General features: G+C 42.5%; 1 protein-coding gene across 2 annotated transcripts in view; it reads right to left on the minus strand.

Annotated features, from left to right (window-relative positions):
• AGPAT5 (1-acylglycerol-3-phosphate O-acyltransferase 5) overlaps positions 1-20,198 on the minus strand; it is a 298,136-nt gene that overhangs the window by 143,962 nt on the left and 133,976 nt on the right. The window lies entirely within an intron of this gene.

Consider the following 20,198-nt stretch of genomic DNA (forward strand, 5'->3'; position numbering starts at 1 on the left):
AAGGTGGAATCACCACTGGATGGAAAACTTTATAAAACTTGGCTGTGAACTCATCCAAGCCTGGAGATTTATTATAAAAAGTTTATATACTGGTTTTAAAACTCAAAGTTCATCAAAATGTTTACAGGAAATATACACAATTATATATACATATATATGTACATATACACGCACATAAAACAAATGTAAAAGAATTTAAGAGGGGGACTGTTTGGAGTAGGGAATGGGTGGTTTGGGGGAATAGGGTTAAAGAAATGTGCCTGGGGACAACCTACTAGGTGGTAGAGAGAGATACAAATGCCACTGAGAATAAGTATGTTTTTAAGCTGCGTTTAAATTCCTTGTTAGAAGATAGCTGTCTTAGGTAATCTGGGATGAATTCCAGAGTGTAGGGCTGCTACTGAGAAAGCGCATCTTCTAGTAATGTCTAACTGTGCCAGGTGCACCAACAGAATTTCCAGAATGTTTTTGTGTAATGATTGTAATTGACTGCATGGTTGGTAGACCCGAAGAAAGGAGCAAAGCCAGGTGGTTAAATTGTTATATATTAGATTGTGTAAGATAGCTAGGATCTTAAATTGAATTCTGTAGTGAACTGGGAGTGAGTGCAGTGAACAGAGGGTTGAGGTGATGTGTTCCTTTGGGAGATTCTGGTCAGCAAACGTGCAGCAGTATTTTGGATTAATTGTTATGGATGAAGGGCTTTGTGAAGATCGAGAGAGAGCATTACAGTAATCTAGTCCAGAGAAAATGAGGGCTTGTAAGACAGTTCGGAATTCCTTAGCAAAAAGAAGTGGGTGGAGTTGTTTAGTATAATCAGGTGATTATAGGATAGCCATGGGTTAATGGTTTTGATATAAAGGCAGACTGTAGAAAGAGTAGTGGACCATGATGATGAATAAGGGACAAAAGATTGAATGCTGTTAGTGTAAATCTTGAATTGGATGTTGAGACTGCTGAGAAGGTGGCATAAGGGTAATAGGTAAATATTAAACAGAATAGCGGATAGTGATTAACCTTGTGGGACACCTGAGGAGGGAAAGTACCAGTCGTAAAAATGTTGACCGATATTGATCTTATAAGGACGGTTTGATAAGTAGGAATGGAACCAGTTCAGGACAATGTCTGTTATGAACATAAGAACATAAGAAATTGCCATGCTGGGTCAGACCAAGGGTCCATCAAGTCCAGCATCCTGTTTCCAACAGAGGCCAAACCAGGCCACAAGAACCTGGTAATTACCCAAACACTAAGAAGATCCCATGCTACTGATGCAATTAATAGCAGTGGCTATTCCCTAAGTAAACTTGATTAATAGCCGTTAATGGACTTCTCCAAGAACTTATCCAAACCTTTTTTGAACTCAGCTACACTAACTGCATCCTCTGGCAACAAATTCCAGAGCTGTATTGTGCGTTGAGTGAAAAAGAATTTTCTCCTATTAGTCTTAAATGTGCTACTTGCTAACTTCATGGAATGCCCCCTAGTCCTTCTATTATTTGAAAGTGTAAATAACCGAGTCACATCTACTTGTTCAAGATCTCTCATGATTTTAAAGACCTCTATCATATCCCCCCTCAGCCGTCTCTTGTCCAAGCTGAACAGCCCTAACCTCTTCAGACTTTCCTCATAGGGGAGCTGTTTCATCCCCTTTATCATTTTGGTTGCCCTTCTCTGTACCTTCTCCATCGCAACTATATCTTTTTTGAGAAGCGGTGACCAGAATTGTACACAGTATTCAAGGTGCGGTCTCACCATGGAGTGATATAGAGGCATTATGACATTTTCCATTTTATTAACCATTCCCTTCCTAATAATTCCTAACATTCTGTTTGCTTTTTTGTCTGCTGCAGCACACTGTGCCGACGATTTTAAAGTATTATCCACTATGATGCCTAGATCGTTTTCCTGGGTGGTAGCTCCTAATATGGAACCTAACATCATGTAACTACAGCAAGGGTTATTTTTCCCTATATGCAACACCTTGCACTTGTCCACATTAAAATTCATCTGCCATTTGGATGCCCAATCTTCCAGTCTTGCAAGGTCCTCCTGTAATGTATCACAGTCCACTTGTGATTTAACTACTCTGAATAATTTTATATCATCCGCAAATTTGATAACCTCACTCGTCGTATTCCTTTCCAGATCATTTATACATATATTGAAAAGCACCGGTCCAAGTACAGATCCCTGAAGCACTCCACTATTTACCCTTTTGCACTGAGAAAATTGACCATTTAATCCTACTCTCTGTTTCCTATCTTTTAACCAGTTTGTAATCCACGAAAGGACATCACCTCCTATCCCATGACTTTTTAGTTTTTGTAGAAGCCTCTCATGAGGAACTTTGTTAAAAGCCTTCTGAAAATCCAAATACACTACATCTACCGGGTTCACCTTTATCCACATGTTTATTAACCTCTTCAAAAAATGAAGCAGATTTGTTAGGCAAGACTTCCCTTGGGTAAATCCATGTTGATTGTGTTCCATTAAACCATGTCTTTCTATATGCTCTACGATTTTGATCTTGAGAATAGTTTCCACTATTTTTCCCGGCACTGAAGTCAGGCTCACTGGTCTAAAGTTACCCCAATCACCCCAGAGCTTTTTTTAAATATTGGGGTTACATTGGCCACCCTCCAGTCTTCAGGTACAATGGATGATTTTAATGATAGGTTGCAAATTTTAACTAATACATCAGAAATTTCATTTTTTAGTTCCTTCAGTACCCTAGGATGCATACCATCCAGTCCAGGTGATTTGCTACTCTTTAGTTTGTCAATCTGGCCTACTACATCTTCCAGGTTCACAGTGATTTCGTTACGTTCATCTGACTCATTACCCCTGAAAACCCTCTCTGGAACTGGTATCTCCCCAACATCCTCATTAGTAAACACGGAAGCAAAGAATTAATTTAGTCTTTCTGCAATGGCCTTATCTTCCCTAAGAGCCCTGTTAACCCCTGGTCATCTAATGGTCTAACAGACTCCCTCACAGGTTTCTTGCTTCGGATATATTTTAAAAAGTTTTTATTATGAGTTTTTGCCTCTATGGCCAACTTCATTTCAAATTCTCTCTTCGCCTGTCTTATCAATGTTTTACACTTAACTTGACAATGCTTATGTTTTATCCTATTTTCTTCAGATGGATCCTTCTTCCAATTTCCAATAGCCTCTTTCACCTTACCTTTTAACCATGGACTCGATTTGGTAAAGAAGAGTTTGATGGCCAAGATTATCAAAAGCAGCTGAGATGTTGAGAAGTACAAGTATGTAATCAATACTGGCATCAAAGCCTCTTAAAAAGGTATCAAATGAAGACAGAACTAGGTTTTCCGTACTATGACCTTTGCGAAAACTGTGCTGATTAGGGTGTAGTATGGCATTTTCAGATAGGTAGTTTGTAAGCTGGGACAACTGATTTCCCCAGCTTCAGGCCCTGAATTGTTTGATAAACCTCATTTTGGGTGATCTCAGCATTTAGGAACTCACAGGCTCCATCTGGTAGAGAGGGTAATTCTACACTCTACAAGTAGAAGATGATATCCTGTTCTCCCACAGTGTCATCAGATGCATAAAGCTCCTCATAAAAATTAGTAAAGTGAGTGCTGATGTCCCTTGACGATCCTTAATTTTAGTAATGTGGGACTGTGCAGTTCCCTCCTTCAATTTTCTGGTGAGCAACTTACCAGCTTTATCACCAAGTTCAAATTGTCATTTTTTCAACAAATCAAGTTGGAATGCTATCTGTGCCAGATCTAATGCCTGGAGCTCCCTCCTTGCAGATTCTAATTCTGCTAGCCTTCCTGGATCTAAGTTGCATTTATGGCTTAGGGCTAAATTGGTGATACGTTGCATAATGTGCAACCACCTGGCGCTCCTTTCTTTTTTGAGAAAACTAGCTCTCGAGATAAGCTTACCCCTGACTACCGCTTTTAAACAGTCCCAGATCATGCCCAGAGTGATCCCTGCAGTGTGGTTAATATCCAGATACTCCTTAATGTCACCCATTAAAGAATCTACCAAAGCTTTATCATTTAGATGCCAATAGCGGCAGCCAATGCTTCCAGCCAAACGGGGCATGATCAGACCACATTATGGAAGCCACATCAGAAGCAACTGTAAAGTCAACTAAAGATTTGTCGATTAAGAAAAAAAATCAATGCGAGTAAGACTGAGCCACATTTGAAAGATACATATAATTATGCTGGGTTGGATTCCTTAGCTGCCAGATATCCACTAAACCCCTTCTCAGATATCAAATTTTTTAATGCCTGCCTATGAGATCTAAGCTCCCCCCACCAGAACCAGAATTGGCCAAGTATATGGGTATCTAGTGAGATCTACTATTACCTGGCCCTCGGCCTACTTCTCCAACAGAGCAGAAATGCGTAGAAAGAAAGGACCCTGTTCAATATTTGCGCCATATAAAGTAAGAAGTGTAAACAATTCACTACCAATCATAACTTTGAGAGTTATAAATCTGCCCTCAGCATCCCATCTAATATCCTTAACATTTACCACTAGGGAACATGCAAATAATATATCCACTCCACAATATTTCTTTTTGATTGAAGCAGAAGCTAAATATTTCTGAGGGATAAGTCTATCCCATTACAGACATTTCGTGCGTTGAAGAAAGTGGGTCTCCTGACAGAAAATAACATTAGCTCGCCAATTCCTCACCTCTTGGAATAACAGCCTCCTCTTAGTTGGAATATTAAGCCCCTTAACATTAATAGAAATTAATTGTAACCCTTCCATCCTGAAATATTAAGGAAATCTAGTTTCTCCCCCTATAAATCCTGACCCAAAGAGTCACCATGACTCGCAGCACTTACATACCCAAGCACCAAATTGTTACAATGCTCAAATTCACAAGTAAAGCCCTGAACCTGTTCCCTCCTCTCATAACCTCCTACACCCAGAAGCCCCCTATAGTGGATCCACTTCCCACCTACGTGGATCACCACCTTGTTACGACTGTCGCTGCCCGACTTCTCCACTCCGCCCTTCTTACCTCTTTGGCGACTCCTCCCACGGTTGATGGACGTCTGGCTGTCACGGCATCTGCCTGCCATCCTCTCCGGCATCCCCGGTCCGGCTGGGCGCTGCATCCCGCCATGTTGTTCAGCTGCCATAGGGCGCGTGCGGCCCTGCTTCTTATTCCTTCTTTGGTGCGAACCTCAGGGGCGTCTCCTTGTGATGACATCATGCATCCCGGATACAAAAGCCTACTCTGTTTGCTAGCTAATCGAGTTAGCAAGGGGACTCCTTACGGATGGGATTCGCTCTCCGTACCTAGCTACTCTGCCTCTCCTTAATTGGACTTACTCTATTGGGGTACCCGCTCCTCAGGGGCCTCTCTCTTTTAGGTAGCTGCTGGAACCAGTACTCACTCCTCAAGGGCCCATGTTCCCGGACTCGCTGCCTGAGCTCACTTCTGCTTGGAAGAACTCGCTGCCTACACCATCAGTGAGTTACCATCTATATTCTCTCAGAGCTGTTCCCTGGAACCAGGTACTCGCTCCTCGAGGGCCTGCCTCTATTCCAGCTTCTGTGTTACCTTCCGGGAGAAAACGCTGTGTGAGTAATCTACCAACAAGGCCCTATACCAGAACCCTGTGTATGCTCCACTGTACTCACTATCTCAGTTTCTCTCCACTATAACACAGCTATTGAGGGATCGCTGTTCCAGTGTCCTGAGGGACTACAAGCCCAGCCGGGCTTCATCTCTACTCACTACTGCCACCTCTGGTGGCTTCTCAACTCTGTTTAAAAAAAGATAATTCTGTGTTGTGTGTCCTAAGCTGAGTCTGACCTGTGGCCCCTCACGGGACTTCCCCCGTGGGTGTGGTCATCTGCCACAGTGTCCAAGGGTCCACCCAAAACCTTATAAACAATAACACTCCTTGAGGAATGAAATCATTGTTGGGTCTAGCCACTCCGCCCCAACCGACCCATCCAAGAACAATTTATAAAATGGAAGAAACACCCCCACATGCCCCAATATAAAAGAAAAGATGTAACATCACAAAAGAGCCTCAAGCAGAGTCATAAAACCACTCTGGCCCAATTTTAACTGGACAGTAAGAAACACAAAGCGTCCAAACAAATCACGCCGGATGATCTCTGGATGTCTGTGATCCTCGTCGGAGCCTCCTACCACCTTTATCCACATGTTGCCATCTAGAGGTGTTGCTGCGTGATCGAGTACTTCCACTAGCAGACATGGAAACATCCGGGGTAGCAATGTCCATGCCCACTGCTTGTAGAATATCTGCTGCTTCCGCAACCGTGGTAATCCATGGTGTAATCTCTGCACTCCCAGCATTTGCGAATAGTAGAGATTGCCAAATCCTGATAGATTTCTACCTTGTGGTCCTTCCAGATTACAGGCCCCGATTTTCTAGCTGCCAAGGCAATATCTTCTTTTTGAGAAAAACTATGAAAGCAAGCAATTATGTCTCTGGGACGATTATTGCGCACTGCTCCCAGGGCCCTGTGCGCCTTTTCCAGTTTCCCCACTGGTGCTTCAAGGGACTCAGAATCCAAACCCATGACTTGTGCACATATACTAGACACCACTTGTCTACAGTCTGCAAATTCAGGATTCTCGGGGAGCCCCCTGAACCTCAAATTAGCTCTCCGTGACCTGTTTTCCATGTCCTCAATACGGTTTAATAAATCAGTATTAGTTTGCAGGAGTTTATGCTGAGCAACTTACAGCTTGCAAGCTCAGAGGCCTGGTCTTCCAAATGAACCTCATTCTTCTCGACCCGCCTCCCCAGGGCAGCCATGTTCCTTTTTAATTCAGCTAGCAGGCCATGGATTTCTTTTTTTAAGCCTGCCATATCACTGCGGAGCTCCCCGAACCAACTTAAAAAAATCGGCACGGCTCGGTGCACCATCCCCTGCTCCGGCGCTGCTACTCCCGCTCACCTCAGGAGACGCATGGTTGGCCTGCTCGCCACCATCTGCGCCCAGCTCCAACAGTGCAGCGGCGCTTGTGAAGGAGAACTTCTGCAAATCTATTTTTTACCTCTGAGCCACCATTGCGTCTCCAAGAAATGCTGCCGGGAGGGAAAAAAAATTGGTCAGCGTCGCTCTGCAGAAGCCCGATGCAGGGAGATTCCGTGGAGTCAGGACAGGAGCTCAGGGTCTATGCAGCCATTACTGACTGTTACGTCACTTCCTCCCCTTTTACCTTTTTTAATGCATGCAATACTTTTTGTCCAAAGGATGGTCATTTTGAACAACGTTCACTCTTCCTGCAAGTTTTTAACCTTTTGAATTGCTCCTATTTTTTTTCTAACAAATTTCCTCATTTTCTCACAGTCTCCCTTTTTATGTTAAATGCTACTGCAGTAGAGTTCTTTAGTATATGCCCCTCAAATGATTATGGCAAATTTAATTACATTACGATCACTGTTACCAAGCATGTCCACCACCTTTATCTCTTGCACCAGGTCCTGTGATCCACTGAGAACTAGGTCTAATGTTGTTCTCATGCCCAACTGCTGCATGGAGCAGTCAAGATAACATTTAGGAACTTTACCTCACTTGCATGTCCTGATGTGACATTTATCCTATCAATTTTGGGTAGCTGAAGTCTCTCATTGTAATTATGCTGCCTATTTTATTAGCCAGTCTAATCTCTGTTAGCATTTTACAGTCTGTTTCCTCATCTTAGCCAAGCGGCCAGTAATATAAACCCACTACAATATCTTTTACCCTTGGAATTTCTATCCATAAGGATAGTAGAGGATATTTCCTGTAAACCTTTTATCCTGCTTGACTCTATGCCATCTTTAACATGTAGCATCACCCCTCCCATCAATGTTATCTGTTCTGACATGATGCTATTAGTGTCCCATTAGTTATCCTTTTTCTACTAGGCCTCTAAGATGTCTATCATGTCTATATCTTCCTTTAGTGCCACACATTTTAACTCTCCAGTCTTATTTTTCAGACTTCTGGCATTCGCATATAGACATTTTAAAGTAAGTTATTTTTATATGTACCCACAACCTATTTATCATCAGATGATACAAGCAATTTGGACTCAATATTATCTGTGTGCTCTGTATTTAAATAGATCTGGGCCTTTTCAGCTTTTACAATCACCTATCCAGACATTCTAACTTCTTTGGCTTGCCAGTATTCTTTGACAATCCCCCTCTGCATCTGCCTTCCCCTTCCCCCACCAGCACACCTGGCCCTATCTGTATCTCCCCTCTGCCTTCCTCTTCCCCCACCAGCATACCACCTTCCGCTTGACAGCATTCCCCCTCTGCCTTCCCCCACCAGCATACTCCCTTTTCCCCCCCAACAGCCTGCATTTCCTGTCCACCTCCCCATCCCCCATCAATATATTTAGTTCCCTTGTATTCCCCTATGCCTTCCCCTTTGCTCATGCCCTCCTGTCTCCCACTTCCCCCATTACACCTAAATCCTTTGATTTATTTTTTTTTGTGGCCAGTCCCTGCTCTAGCTGCTTCTCCTCAGCTGTAGTGGTGGCACAGGTATGGTAGTATGAGCTAAGGCAGGGAAAGACAATGTGCCTGAAGTTTTTTCTTTTTCCTCAGCTTGCTACTGCCACTTCTCCTTAACTGCAAGCAGCAGTGCAGATATGGTGGTGTGAGCTGCGGGAGAGAAGGAAAGGTTTTATTCTCCCCTCCCCCTCAACTCAGTACTGTTATTGCAGTTTCTCCTCAGCCCCAGCAGACCTGGTATGGGAGTGTAAGCAGTAGCAGGGACTGGATAAAACATGGCTGAAGTTTTTTTTTCCTGTCCAGTACCAGCTGCAGCCACTTCTCCTTGGTCTGCGCAGCAGTGCTGGTATAAGAGTGTAAACAATATTAAGGATGGAGGAGAAAGCAGGCTAAAGTATGGGGGTAGGGTGATGTTTGTGGCACGATCAGCTACTAGAGCCACTTCTCCTCCCCACCCTCTCTCTTTGCCTGTGTACTACAAGAGTCAGAAGGAGGGAGGAGGTATTTGCCTCTGCTGTTTTTTTATTCCAAAATGAAAAAAAAAAAAAAAAAAGTGAAACCTGACCTGGCATGCAGGCCACAGTTTGGAGACCTCTGGTCTACGGACTCAGCCCTTGTAGGGTGTTTAAATTAAAAGAATGTTTCGTCTTCACAGAAGTAATGTTCCTTCAATATCAGTATATTTGGCCAAAACTCAGCCAAGTCAGGACCTTTGCCTTCATAGTTTGGAATATAATTCTGGTCTGTGACTAACATTTTGATTTAGGACTTTCAACTTTAGTTTTCACAATGGAACTCCTTCAGTTAAGTAACTATTACTTAGTTTACAATGGGTGCTTTGCAATTTGGAAAAAAAATCTTTTCTGAAAAATGGACTATAAGGAGCTATGATTATTAATAATAGCCTTTCTGTATCCACTTATATCTGGAGTGATTTTACGGATGAAAGCTCTGATCGACTGCGGATCTAATGTGAAAATGTCTTGATCTGCCTTGTTGCTTATTTACACTGGCTTGCAAAAGTATTATACCCCATAAAAAATCAGATTTTATGGATTACAAATGAGACATAGATTGTTCCAGACAGTATGTTTACTGCAAACAAATATGCTCTTAAAGTAAATTTTCAAAGTCACAATTCATTATTTCTCTGAGTTTTTTGTAAAATAAAATTAAAAACTAAAAAATGCTGCTTGCATAAGTATTCAACCCCTGTGCTGTGGAAGCTCCAAGTTTACACAAATAAAAGATATTGCCTTAACAACTGGCTTACAATTGACCTCTACTTGTGAATCATTAAAAAAGGTCAGCTTTTCTGGATAAATTCCAGTACCATTGGTCAGACTATGAATTTGAAGAAAAGCTGTGAAAATGAAGACCAAAGAGCATTCTAAGTAAATTAACGATAAAGTTATAGACATGCACAAGATAGAAAAGGCTACAAAATAATATCTAAGAGCTTGGATATCCCAGTAAGCACTGTTGGATCAATTGTGAGGTAAAGGAAGCTGCATCATACCATTTACACACTACCTAGACAAAGCCGTCCCTGAGTCAGACCAAGGAGGAGACTTGTGAGGGAAGCCACAGAGAGGTCAACAATTGCTTTGAAAGAGCTACAGAGTTGAGCGGCTGAGACTGGAGTGGAGGTGCACCAGTCAACCATATCAAGAGCTCTGCATGCAACTGTTCTGCATGGGAGGGTGGCTAGAAAGAAGCAGTTACTGAAGACAACCACATCAAAACATGTCTGGAGTATACCAGAAAGGATCAATGTGATCCAGCTAAAATGTGCAATAAAGTTTTATGGTCAGATGAAAGAAAAAAAAATGGAGCTTTCTGGCCAAAATTCAAAACGCTATGGGGTAGATTTTCAAACCGCACGAATTGGCGTACTTTTGCTGGCGCATCAGGCGCAAGCAAAAGTACGCGGGATTTTAGTAGATACGCGCGTAGCCGCGTGTATCCGCTAAAATCCTGGATCGGCGCGCGCGCAAGGCTATCAATTCCGTATAGCCGGCGCGCGCCGAGCCGCGCAGCCTACCCCCATTCCCTCCAAGGCCGCTCCGAAATCGGAGCGGCCTCGGAGGGAACTTTCTTTTGCCCTCCCCTTACCTTCCCCTCCCTTCACCTACCTAACCCACCCGCCCGGCCCTGCCTAAACCCCCCCTTACCTTTGTCGGGGGATTTACGCCTCCCGGAGGGAGACGTAAATCCCCGCACGCCAGCGGGCCGCTAGTGCGCCGGGACGCGACCAGGGGGTGGGTAAGGAGGGCGCGGCCACGCCCTCGGACCACCCCGGGCCGTAACCACGCCCCCGGGCCCGCCCCCAAAACGCTGCCGACACGCCCCCAAAACGCCACGCCGACCGGGCCCGCCCCCCTCGCGAAACCCTGGGACTTATGCGAGTCCCGGGGTCTGCGCGCGCCGGTAGGCCTATTGAACATAGGCGCACCGGCGCGCAGGGCCCTGCTCGCCTAAATCCGCCCGGATTTAGGCGGATTTAGGCGAGCAGGGCTCTGAAAATCCGCCCCTTTGTGTGGTGCAAACCTATCACTGCCCATTCTTCAGCAAACACCATCCCAACAGTAAAGTATGGGGATGGCAGCATCATTTTGTGGGAATGCGTTTCCTCAGCAGGGGCTGGGAATTTTGTTAAAATTGAAGGATAGATGGATGGTGCAACATACAAGGAGATACTATGCTGCAAGACAACCTGCTTCAGTCAGCTAAAAAACTAAAACTTGGGAGAAAGTTCACCTTTCAGCAGGACAAAGATCCTAAACACAAGGCCAAAGCAACACAGGAGTGGTTAAACAACAACAAAAAAAATGAACGTTTTGCAATGGCCAAGTCAAAGTCCAGATCTCAATCCAATCGAGAATCTGTGGCACTATTTTAAAATTGCAGTCCATAAGCATCATCCAATCAACCTGGATAATGTGAAGAAAATCTGCCAGGTAGAATGGGCAAAAATCACTTCCAAACAGTGTGCTAAGCTGGTAGAAACTTACCCCAACAGACAAAGCAGTTTTTGCAGGAAAAGTACTAGTCTGAAAGAGATGAATACTCATGAAAGCAGCATTTTTCAGTTTTTAATTTTACTTCACAAAAAATGAAGAGAAATTTTGAATTGTGACTTTGAAAATTTACTTTAACTGCATAGTGGTTTGCAATAAACATACTGTCTGGAAAAATCTATATAAGTCATTTGTAATCCACACAATTTTGCTGAATTTTTAGGGGGATGAATACTTTTGCAAGGCACTGTATATTGAGCATCCATGACTGGTGATTTATCTAGATATTTTTGTGTTGTGCATGAGCTCTGAGAAACCATTTTAGTTACACATTTTTCTGGCTATGCACTTTTGCATATGATCTTTACAATCCTGTCTAAGAAGAAAATTTTTGCAACAGAAAAACGCATCAAAAAGGAACAAGTTGCCAAGAATGATCTGGCACACATGCTTATGTGAAACTAGAAAATAGCCAGCTTATATGAAGGACAGATATAGTACATAATTCTAATCAGCAAAATAAACAAGTACAACAGAACAGATCAAATCTCTTTTTTGTAGCAGGAAAGTGAAGAGATAATAGAGTGTAAAAGTTAAACATGTCAGAAATATGGATGGCACAGATTTCATTTTTCCTGAAATGCAAAACTGAAGGACATCATCTAAATAAAAATTAACAGACTGCCCAAAACCATCAACATGTTGTTCCGCTACTGTACTTCAAAGCTTCCGATCCCAAGCGCAGTCATGCACAAACAAAAGCTGAACAGACTCACATCTCTCTTCCTCAGAGTTTATTTTTTAAGACCACATCCTATTTGTGAATGATCCAACAGAAACAAACAGGAAATGCACTCTACATAGTTGCATCTGACTTTATATGGTGAGAAAAAATGCTGTAGTCACTGATTATTTTTTTTAAAGTCATAGTACTACTTTCGTTCTGCTAAACAATTTCTGTATACTGTCATTTCTAAAATTTCCTTAATTCTTAATCGAAATGCATCTTATATTTTAACGTTTTTGACATAAGTTTTTAGGGTGCACCCTATCTTAAACGCCTTCCTCGTTGGGTCATTAAGGCAACGTCTGCAGGCTCTAAGGTAGACAAGTACCAGGCTCCAAAAGGAGTCATAGTCTATGGTCCAAGGGTTGTACCCACAATACCAAGCTATGAAGGAGGTATGGCAAACTTAAGGGGGAAAAAAGTCCTGCCAGGAATCCAAGCCTTTGGTTCCTTAACTTCAGACCCTCAATATAAATGGCAGATAAAAGGGTCAATAAAAGTTTTGACTGGGCTAGAAGGCTAGGAGTCAAAAGAAATATGCTTCTGTTCTATTCATACTATGACTATTTCTTTAAAAAATGTTATATTCTGTCATATCCCAGACCTAGTGGATTACAATTTAAAACACAGATCATTAGTAAAACAAACAAGTCACAGACAAATTACATTAAAGCCTAAGGGCAGAAATGCAGTTGCTAATAAAAATTGTTACGTGTATAACTAAACAGGAAGATGACTCAGAGGCCTTCGAGTGGCCCGATGCCAGTGAGGGGCGATCCCCCGCAACTTTATCATGGCGACGGAACATCAAGGGCGACCATCCGGGTTCCGAAGGATCCCCTTGGCTCGACGTCCCCGGTACTGGAGTTGATGGAGCCTATTGTCAGGAACCGAACAAGTGCTCCATCTTGTCCAGGTGGGCCCGCCGGCCTTTGGGGTCCTCTGAGCGCAACTAGGGCACCAACGGACATGTTGGGAAGGCCCCAGGCAGAGGACGCAGACGTCATGTGGGTCCATGATGGACATAGTTCTTGGACACTGGAGGCACTTCCGAAAACCGGTCGCCATCAAAAAAAGACGATGCGCAGTCGGTGGCCAGCGGAAGGCAGACACTCGGGAACTGACCGCAACAACGTGGAAAAAATGCACTTACAGAAAGCCGGAGGAACCGACACGCAAAGGGGGACCCACAGTAGGAAGTACCAGTGAAAAAAACGAAAATTTTATTCAGTGAGGAAAAGAAATGAAGAGCTCCAAAAACCCACAAAGCAACAGCACCGCAGAAAAAGGGAGACTGAAGGGGGACCTCGCCTGCCTGCGGGGATAGTGGCATGCTGGGCATGCTCAGTGTGCCAGTCAAAGTTTCTAGAAACTTTGACAAAAGTATTCCGTGCCGGGCTCCATCTGATGATGTCATCCATCTGTGAGGACTACAATCCTGTTTGTCCTGGGAGAAATGCTGTTGCTAATAAAAATAGTTATGTGTATAACTAAACAGTAAACATTTAGGAGAAAAAAAAAAAAGACAAGCTGCCACTTAACTGTGCGATACTTTGAAATTTCTCGGTTCTCTAATGGAACTGAACTCCATTACCAATTGCCAGGTAGAACACAAACAAACCTCTCTAATGGAAGGAGTAGTCATAAGCTTCTTCTCTGTTGAATGTAAAGAACACGCTAGGCAATATGGCTTTAAAGACCTTTTGAATAATGGGGAAATTAGCCCTTTGTGCCACTGGCAACCAGTGCAACTCTCTAAGCCAGTGGTTTTCAACAGGTGTGTTGAGTCACACTTGTGTGTCGTGAGGTCCTAGGAGGTGTGTCACAGGGCCTGCAGATGGCTGCCTCCTTATCAGCCCAGGTGGGAGTTAGTTGACTTCTCTTATATTGGGCCTGATGGGAGGCTCCACTCACTTCCTTCTCTTCTTCCTGGCCCAGTGGGAGGCTGTTTCCTCCTTCATCCAGATCAAAGCGAGACTACCAGCTCCTGCTGTTCTGGCCTGATGGGACGCAAACATTATCTTACCCTGCTGAATCTGGGAGTGATGTTGCTGCTGATCTCTTCATTCTGTGGAGGGTGGGGGAAAGGAGGTTGGGGATGCTGGGAAGAAGAAGGTAGAACAGAGAGGGAGTGTGGGGGCTGCTGAGCAGGAAGGAGTGGGAAATGGGATTGGGATAGCTGGGCAGGCAGGAAGATGGGATGAAGGGGGTAGGGAGAGAAACAGGGGAGACAGGGAGCACAGGGAAGAGGATGTGAGGATCAGGAATACTGGGCAGGAATATGAGTGTGAGCGGATGATTGAAAGGGAGTAACTGGGAAATTGAAGGATGATGGAGGCATGGAAGGAAAGTGATGGGGTGCATATGTTGGTTTTGGGAATGTGCATTTCTTCTATCATTGTACTTTGCTTAGTGTAGGAGGATATGTATTTCTGTTTCTAGCTCTCCAGTTTGCATGGATTACATGCACTTTTTTCTGATGCTATGGTACATTTTGTGGGTCAATCAAAAAATAACAGCAGCTGAAGCTTTACAGCATGGCAGGGAACAGACAGAGAACACAGTTTCTTGTTTGAGAAGAGAGGAGGGCCGAGAGGAGCAGGTTGTCTCGGCTCAAGTTGCTTGCAGAAGGACATGCAGGCAGTGGATATTTTGCCTGAAGACAACACTGCTGGAGTTGCTGGAGACAGATATGGGGCATTCCAGGGCTATTCTCGCTCTCCATGAAGAAATCAAAGATGATATAGATCCTCTAACAGAGCATGGACATGCCAATCTGGGCTTTGTCAAGTTTCTCGGCACCTTGCATTTTCTCACCATAGGCTCGTTCCAGAACACAGTGGCTGAGGTGGCAGGTATGGACCAAGCAACATTCTCAAGGCATTTCAGCCAGGTAGTGAGAGCTATGATGAAACGTGTCAGGTAGTACAAGTACCCAGAGCAGCGTAGTGACAGGAGATGACATGCTTTTTTTGACATAGCAGGCATGCTGAATATAATGGGTGCAATCGATTACATTTAACATTTAGCTACTCTGTAGATGCCTTCAAGGCAGATCTAACGGAGGTCCACTTCTTCGCTGATTCTGCTTCATCTACTATTTCATCTGTATCCTGGCTGGACGCTATCAACCTACAAAAGCGTTTGACTTGGGCCAAACTACATGCCCTAACTCTCATCAAATACTGTCGCATAAAAAGGATTCCTCGGGGGCTATGCATTCAAAAAGAGCCCCGCCTTCACACAGAGAACAAAGACTTTTTAACATGGTGGAATCAAATCTTGAATAAATGTTTCTTTGATTTGATGATCCTTATCATTGAGACTACTAAACAACTCACTACTTCTTTACAAGACAAGTTGACTGTACAACTTGAATCTATTAAAGTCAATTCCACAATTGAGGACTTTGATCACCAATTATCTGATTTCAATACCAACCTAGATAAATTCAGAAGCAACCTTAAAGCTGTCAAATATAAAAAATTTCAAAGAGACGACCTCGACTACCGAAAGGTGTACGTGTACCCATGGATGTCAGCTACCCGGATTACAAAAAGGACAGTTACATTCGCTCAATCCTCTTTAGAATACTCTTCTGGGAATGACATTCCAACTGCACCCATACAAAGAGCTCAATCAACTATGCTCTTAGATTCCTCTTCAGCCTACTCATCGGGTCCCATCTATCCACCTTTTGCACCACAGCCTCACGAACCCCCTCCTTTTTTTTTTTTTTTTTAAGAGGTCCCTCAGCCTCCGAAGAACTCACGCTATCCTCGTGCTCGAGGCTGCCCACCATTACAACAGAGCTCCTGCATCACGAGAGCTACCCTTCAGCAGCAACATCTGTGGATCCTTGGCAGTGACTTCACGAAACGCTGGCTTGGTCTTTAACCTGTCCTCTCGTAGGATTTCTACGTCTGAACAAAAAATTTGGAGAAGGGCTTGTCATTCATCCCGACCTGTGTATTTAATCCTTTTGATATTCAGATTCACTTATACAGGTTTTTTCGTCTACTCAAATTAAAATTGTTTTTTTCCAATTCTCCCTCAGTATCTGATTATTCTATCATGGCTAATAAATCTAGATGGGTGTCCCCGGGCCCTATTGACCCTGTTCTCTCTACTTTTGAAAAAATGATACAACTAGACATAGAAAAATGTGGATTTGGCTCTAGTCATGTGAATTTCAACACCTCAAAGACAGAAAAACTTGCTATTAACTCGTTAGTTAATGATCACAACATTGTGGTCAAACCCGCAGATAAGGGCGGGGGGGGGGGGATATTTATTTTAGACCGTACCTCATATGTGGGGGAGATTGCTCACCAACTATAAGACCCTATGTTTTATCGCCCATTACCTTCTGACCCTACTCCTGCTTTACAAACTACCATTAAAGCTCATGCCCTTGACTGCAAATTTATTACCAATCATGAAGCTCGCTTTCTTTACACAGAACACCCCATCACCCTTACCTTCTATATCCTCCCAAAAATACATAAATCTCTATCCAACCCCCCTGGGCGCCCGATAGTCTCCGGAATTGGTTCCTTGCTTGAACCATTATCTAAATTTGTTGATTTTTTTCTCCAACCCTTTGTTCCTCTTAGACGTTCATACATAAGAGATTCTGCCCATCTAATTATGACCTTACAGGGTTTAGTCATTCCACAATCCTCGTTTTCCTTTGTTACTTTAGATATTGTGTCCTTATACTCCAATATACCCCAGGTAGAAGCCTTGACCCTTATTGAAAATATCCTTGATTCCCGACCTAGACCACACCGTGTCCCCACTGATTTTTTTACAGATGTTAACAAGATAGGAAGAAATTTTGTGTTATTGCCAATTTGATTCTGTCTATTACCAAAAAATTAAAGGCACCGCGATGAGTGCCACCATGGCCCCTAGCATCGCATGCCTATTTGTCACCAACTTTGAAGACGAATTCATATATCCTTCCTCTTGGTGGCCTATGATATATCTTTGGGGCCGATATATTGATGATGTCTTCATAATCTGGTTAGGCACCGATATCCAGTTTTTCATGTTTTTAGACTGGTTGAACAGTTGTAATCCACATCTGCAGTTTAACTTCAACATTCACCCCTCAGATTTCATTTTTGGACATTCACATTTCCCATGACTCTCAGATTTTTAACGTCCATTTTCAGATAAACAACTGACCGCAATACCCTTCTATCATTTGACAGTCATCACCCCCAAATCCTAAAGAATAATATCCCATCTGGACAATTCCTAAGACTTCGACGTCTGTGCACTACTAAATCTGAGTACATCCTGAAAGCCCGGGATATGATGATCCGTTTCAAAGAAAGAGGCTACCACCATACAATTCTAAAGAAAGCATTCAAAAGAGCCCTTTTTGCCAACCGTGAGTTACTTTTCATACCCCAATTCAGATCCTCCTCTGGTGTCATAAACTGTATTTTACCTTACTCTGTGCACAGTAAAACAATAGTAACCATCATCCATCACTACTGGCCTTTGCTTTCTATACTCGATGTTTTTAAATACCTTTTCGTTTCACTTTTCATAGAGGGAGAAACTTATGAGATTTCTTGGTTCATTCTGAATTACGTCTGTTATGCATTTCTCCCGCTGTTTACAAAGGACATACTCCCCTGAGAAGGTTGCTCAGTTTGCCCTTTATCATTATGTTTGTCCTCTTTTACTCACCCCCAATCCAAAAAAAACATATGTACTTAACTTCAATTCAAATTGTTTAACATCTGGTGTTATTTACATCATTCTTTGTCCATGTCAAAAGATCTATGTTGGTAAAACCACAAGATCCATAAAAGCCAGGATAATTGAACACAGATCCAGTCTCTCTCATCTTCAAAATAATGCACCTTTAATTCTTCATTGGATAGAACAATCACACAACACCTCTGACCTTTGATTTTTTGTGACTGATGTAATTCCCCCCACCCCCACCCACTTGGGGGTGATTTTTCTGAAATTCTTATCCGTAGAGAGCAAAAGTGGATTTTCAACGTGAAGAGTTTAACACTAGATGACTTAAACAAAGAAATTGAATGGCACTATTTTACTTAGTTCCTGCTGTTACTGCTCTAAGTCCCCTCCTATACCTTGCTTTTCTATGTCATATTTACTTTTTCTTGTTGTGATTAAGTAGTTTAATATGTATCTTAATGTTGCTCTACAAAATTGCTCCCTTTTTACGCAAACATTGTATACAGCACTATTTGGCTGTGTTCACTTTTAGGTCCTCCTTTCGCTTTCATTTTGTCTCAATTGTTTGGATTAGTCTTCTTTCAAGTCCGACCATTAGAATCCATTTTCATTGGCTCCTTGAATTGTTCGTGCTAAATTGTGGAAGTTAAATGGCCACCAGTTACATGGCAACGTCACACTCCCAGTGACGCTGGATGTTAAGCTTCACACAGGCACATTTTAAATCGCTTTCTGAATTGTTATTTTTATTTCTTTATTACTTCTACATAATTTTGTTAGTCACCGCCTATTCTTAGTAGGGGTGTCTTCTCTTTTACATTTTTAAATCATGTCCTCCTGTATCCCAGCTGTTGCTCTCTCACTCAGTCTATTTTTAGTTTTTTCCTTTCACTTTCAATTTTATTGTTTTTGCCTCCATGCCCGTTGGCTAGCACCTTTTTGAGTGGTTGCTAAATATTGAATGTTTAAGTCGAACTTATACGCTGGTTTTACTTTTCTTATTTGAGTTCTCCTCTCAGGCTCTAAATACAACTCGTGCCTTTATTGCTTTTTTATGTAAAATATGCTGAGTTTTTATGCGGTATATAGTTGCATTCTGTATGATAGCTCTTTTATTGATTCCGCGTATTAACCTACTCAAATATCCAATTTTGTTTCTTTTCCTTTATATTTTGTATGGCGCTAATCCTACGAGTTTTCTTTTAAGTCCTGTTGTACTTCCATTTTGCTCTCGCTTCACTGCCTTAGCACTCCCTCACGTCCGAATCATAGAACTCGTTTTTGATTGGCTGCTGAATCTTTCGCGCCAAATTGTTAAATTTAAATGACCACTAGTTGCCAGTGCCGCACTCCCAGTGTCGCAGTACGTTGAATTGTATACCGGTATGTTTTATTACGTTTCTTTATCAATTTGAAACATGTTACTTCTTGTTTAAAGCATAGTTTGTTTCGTTTTACCTTATTTCACCTATATAGTTTTCCTTTGGCTTTTATTTTACTGCTTTTTCTGCTTGTTTTCATTGAGCTAGTGTTTTTCCTGTCTGATTGCTAGAACCTCCTGATTGGCTGTTAAAATTTGTTAGTTTGTTTTGAACTGTGGTACGGTTTTAATTACTTGATAATCTTAATAATGCCGTCACCATTCTTTTTTGCTGTCCACCTTCTTGATTTGCTGGTTTGTAATGTATTTCTTGTTTTACCTTCCAGAAAAACTAAAGTTTTGTCTGTCCTTCCCGACGCAGCCTTGCGGTGAAACACGGGTCCGTGTCGGGGGACCCGTTTTATACCGATTCCTGTTATAACAACACTGTGGAGTTGCCATTTTGAAAAAATATACTTTCTTCATTGAATCTTGTGTGGACATTGAACTTATTCTGCACATTCTCCTTGCTGTTTTGATTATCTATGTGCAGCAGTGCTCCTTTGTTGTTTTTGCAATCGATTACACCCATTTTGCTCTCACCCACCCAGCATAGGACAGAAATAGCGTACCGGAATAGGAAGCATTTCCACTCCCTGACATACAAGTTGTTTGCAATGTGCAGAAGAAGATAAGTGTTGTCTCTAAATTTGCTGGAAGCAGTCATGATTCCTTCATCCTCGACGAAGGTTGGTTGCTTGGTAAGTTTGAAACCCAAGTTAAAACAAAACACATACCTAAAAGTTA

This window comes from Rhinatrema bivittatum, chromosome 3 (genome assembly GCF_901001135.1).
Source record: "Rhinatrema bivittatum chromosome 3, aRhiBiv1.1, whole genome shotgun sequence".
Classification (NCBI taxonomy): Eukaryota; Metazoa; Chordata; class Amphibia; order Gymnophiona; family Rhinatrematidae; genus Rhinatrema; species Rhinatrema bivittatum.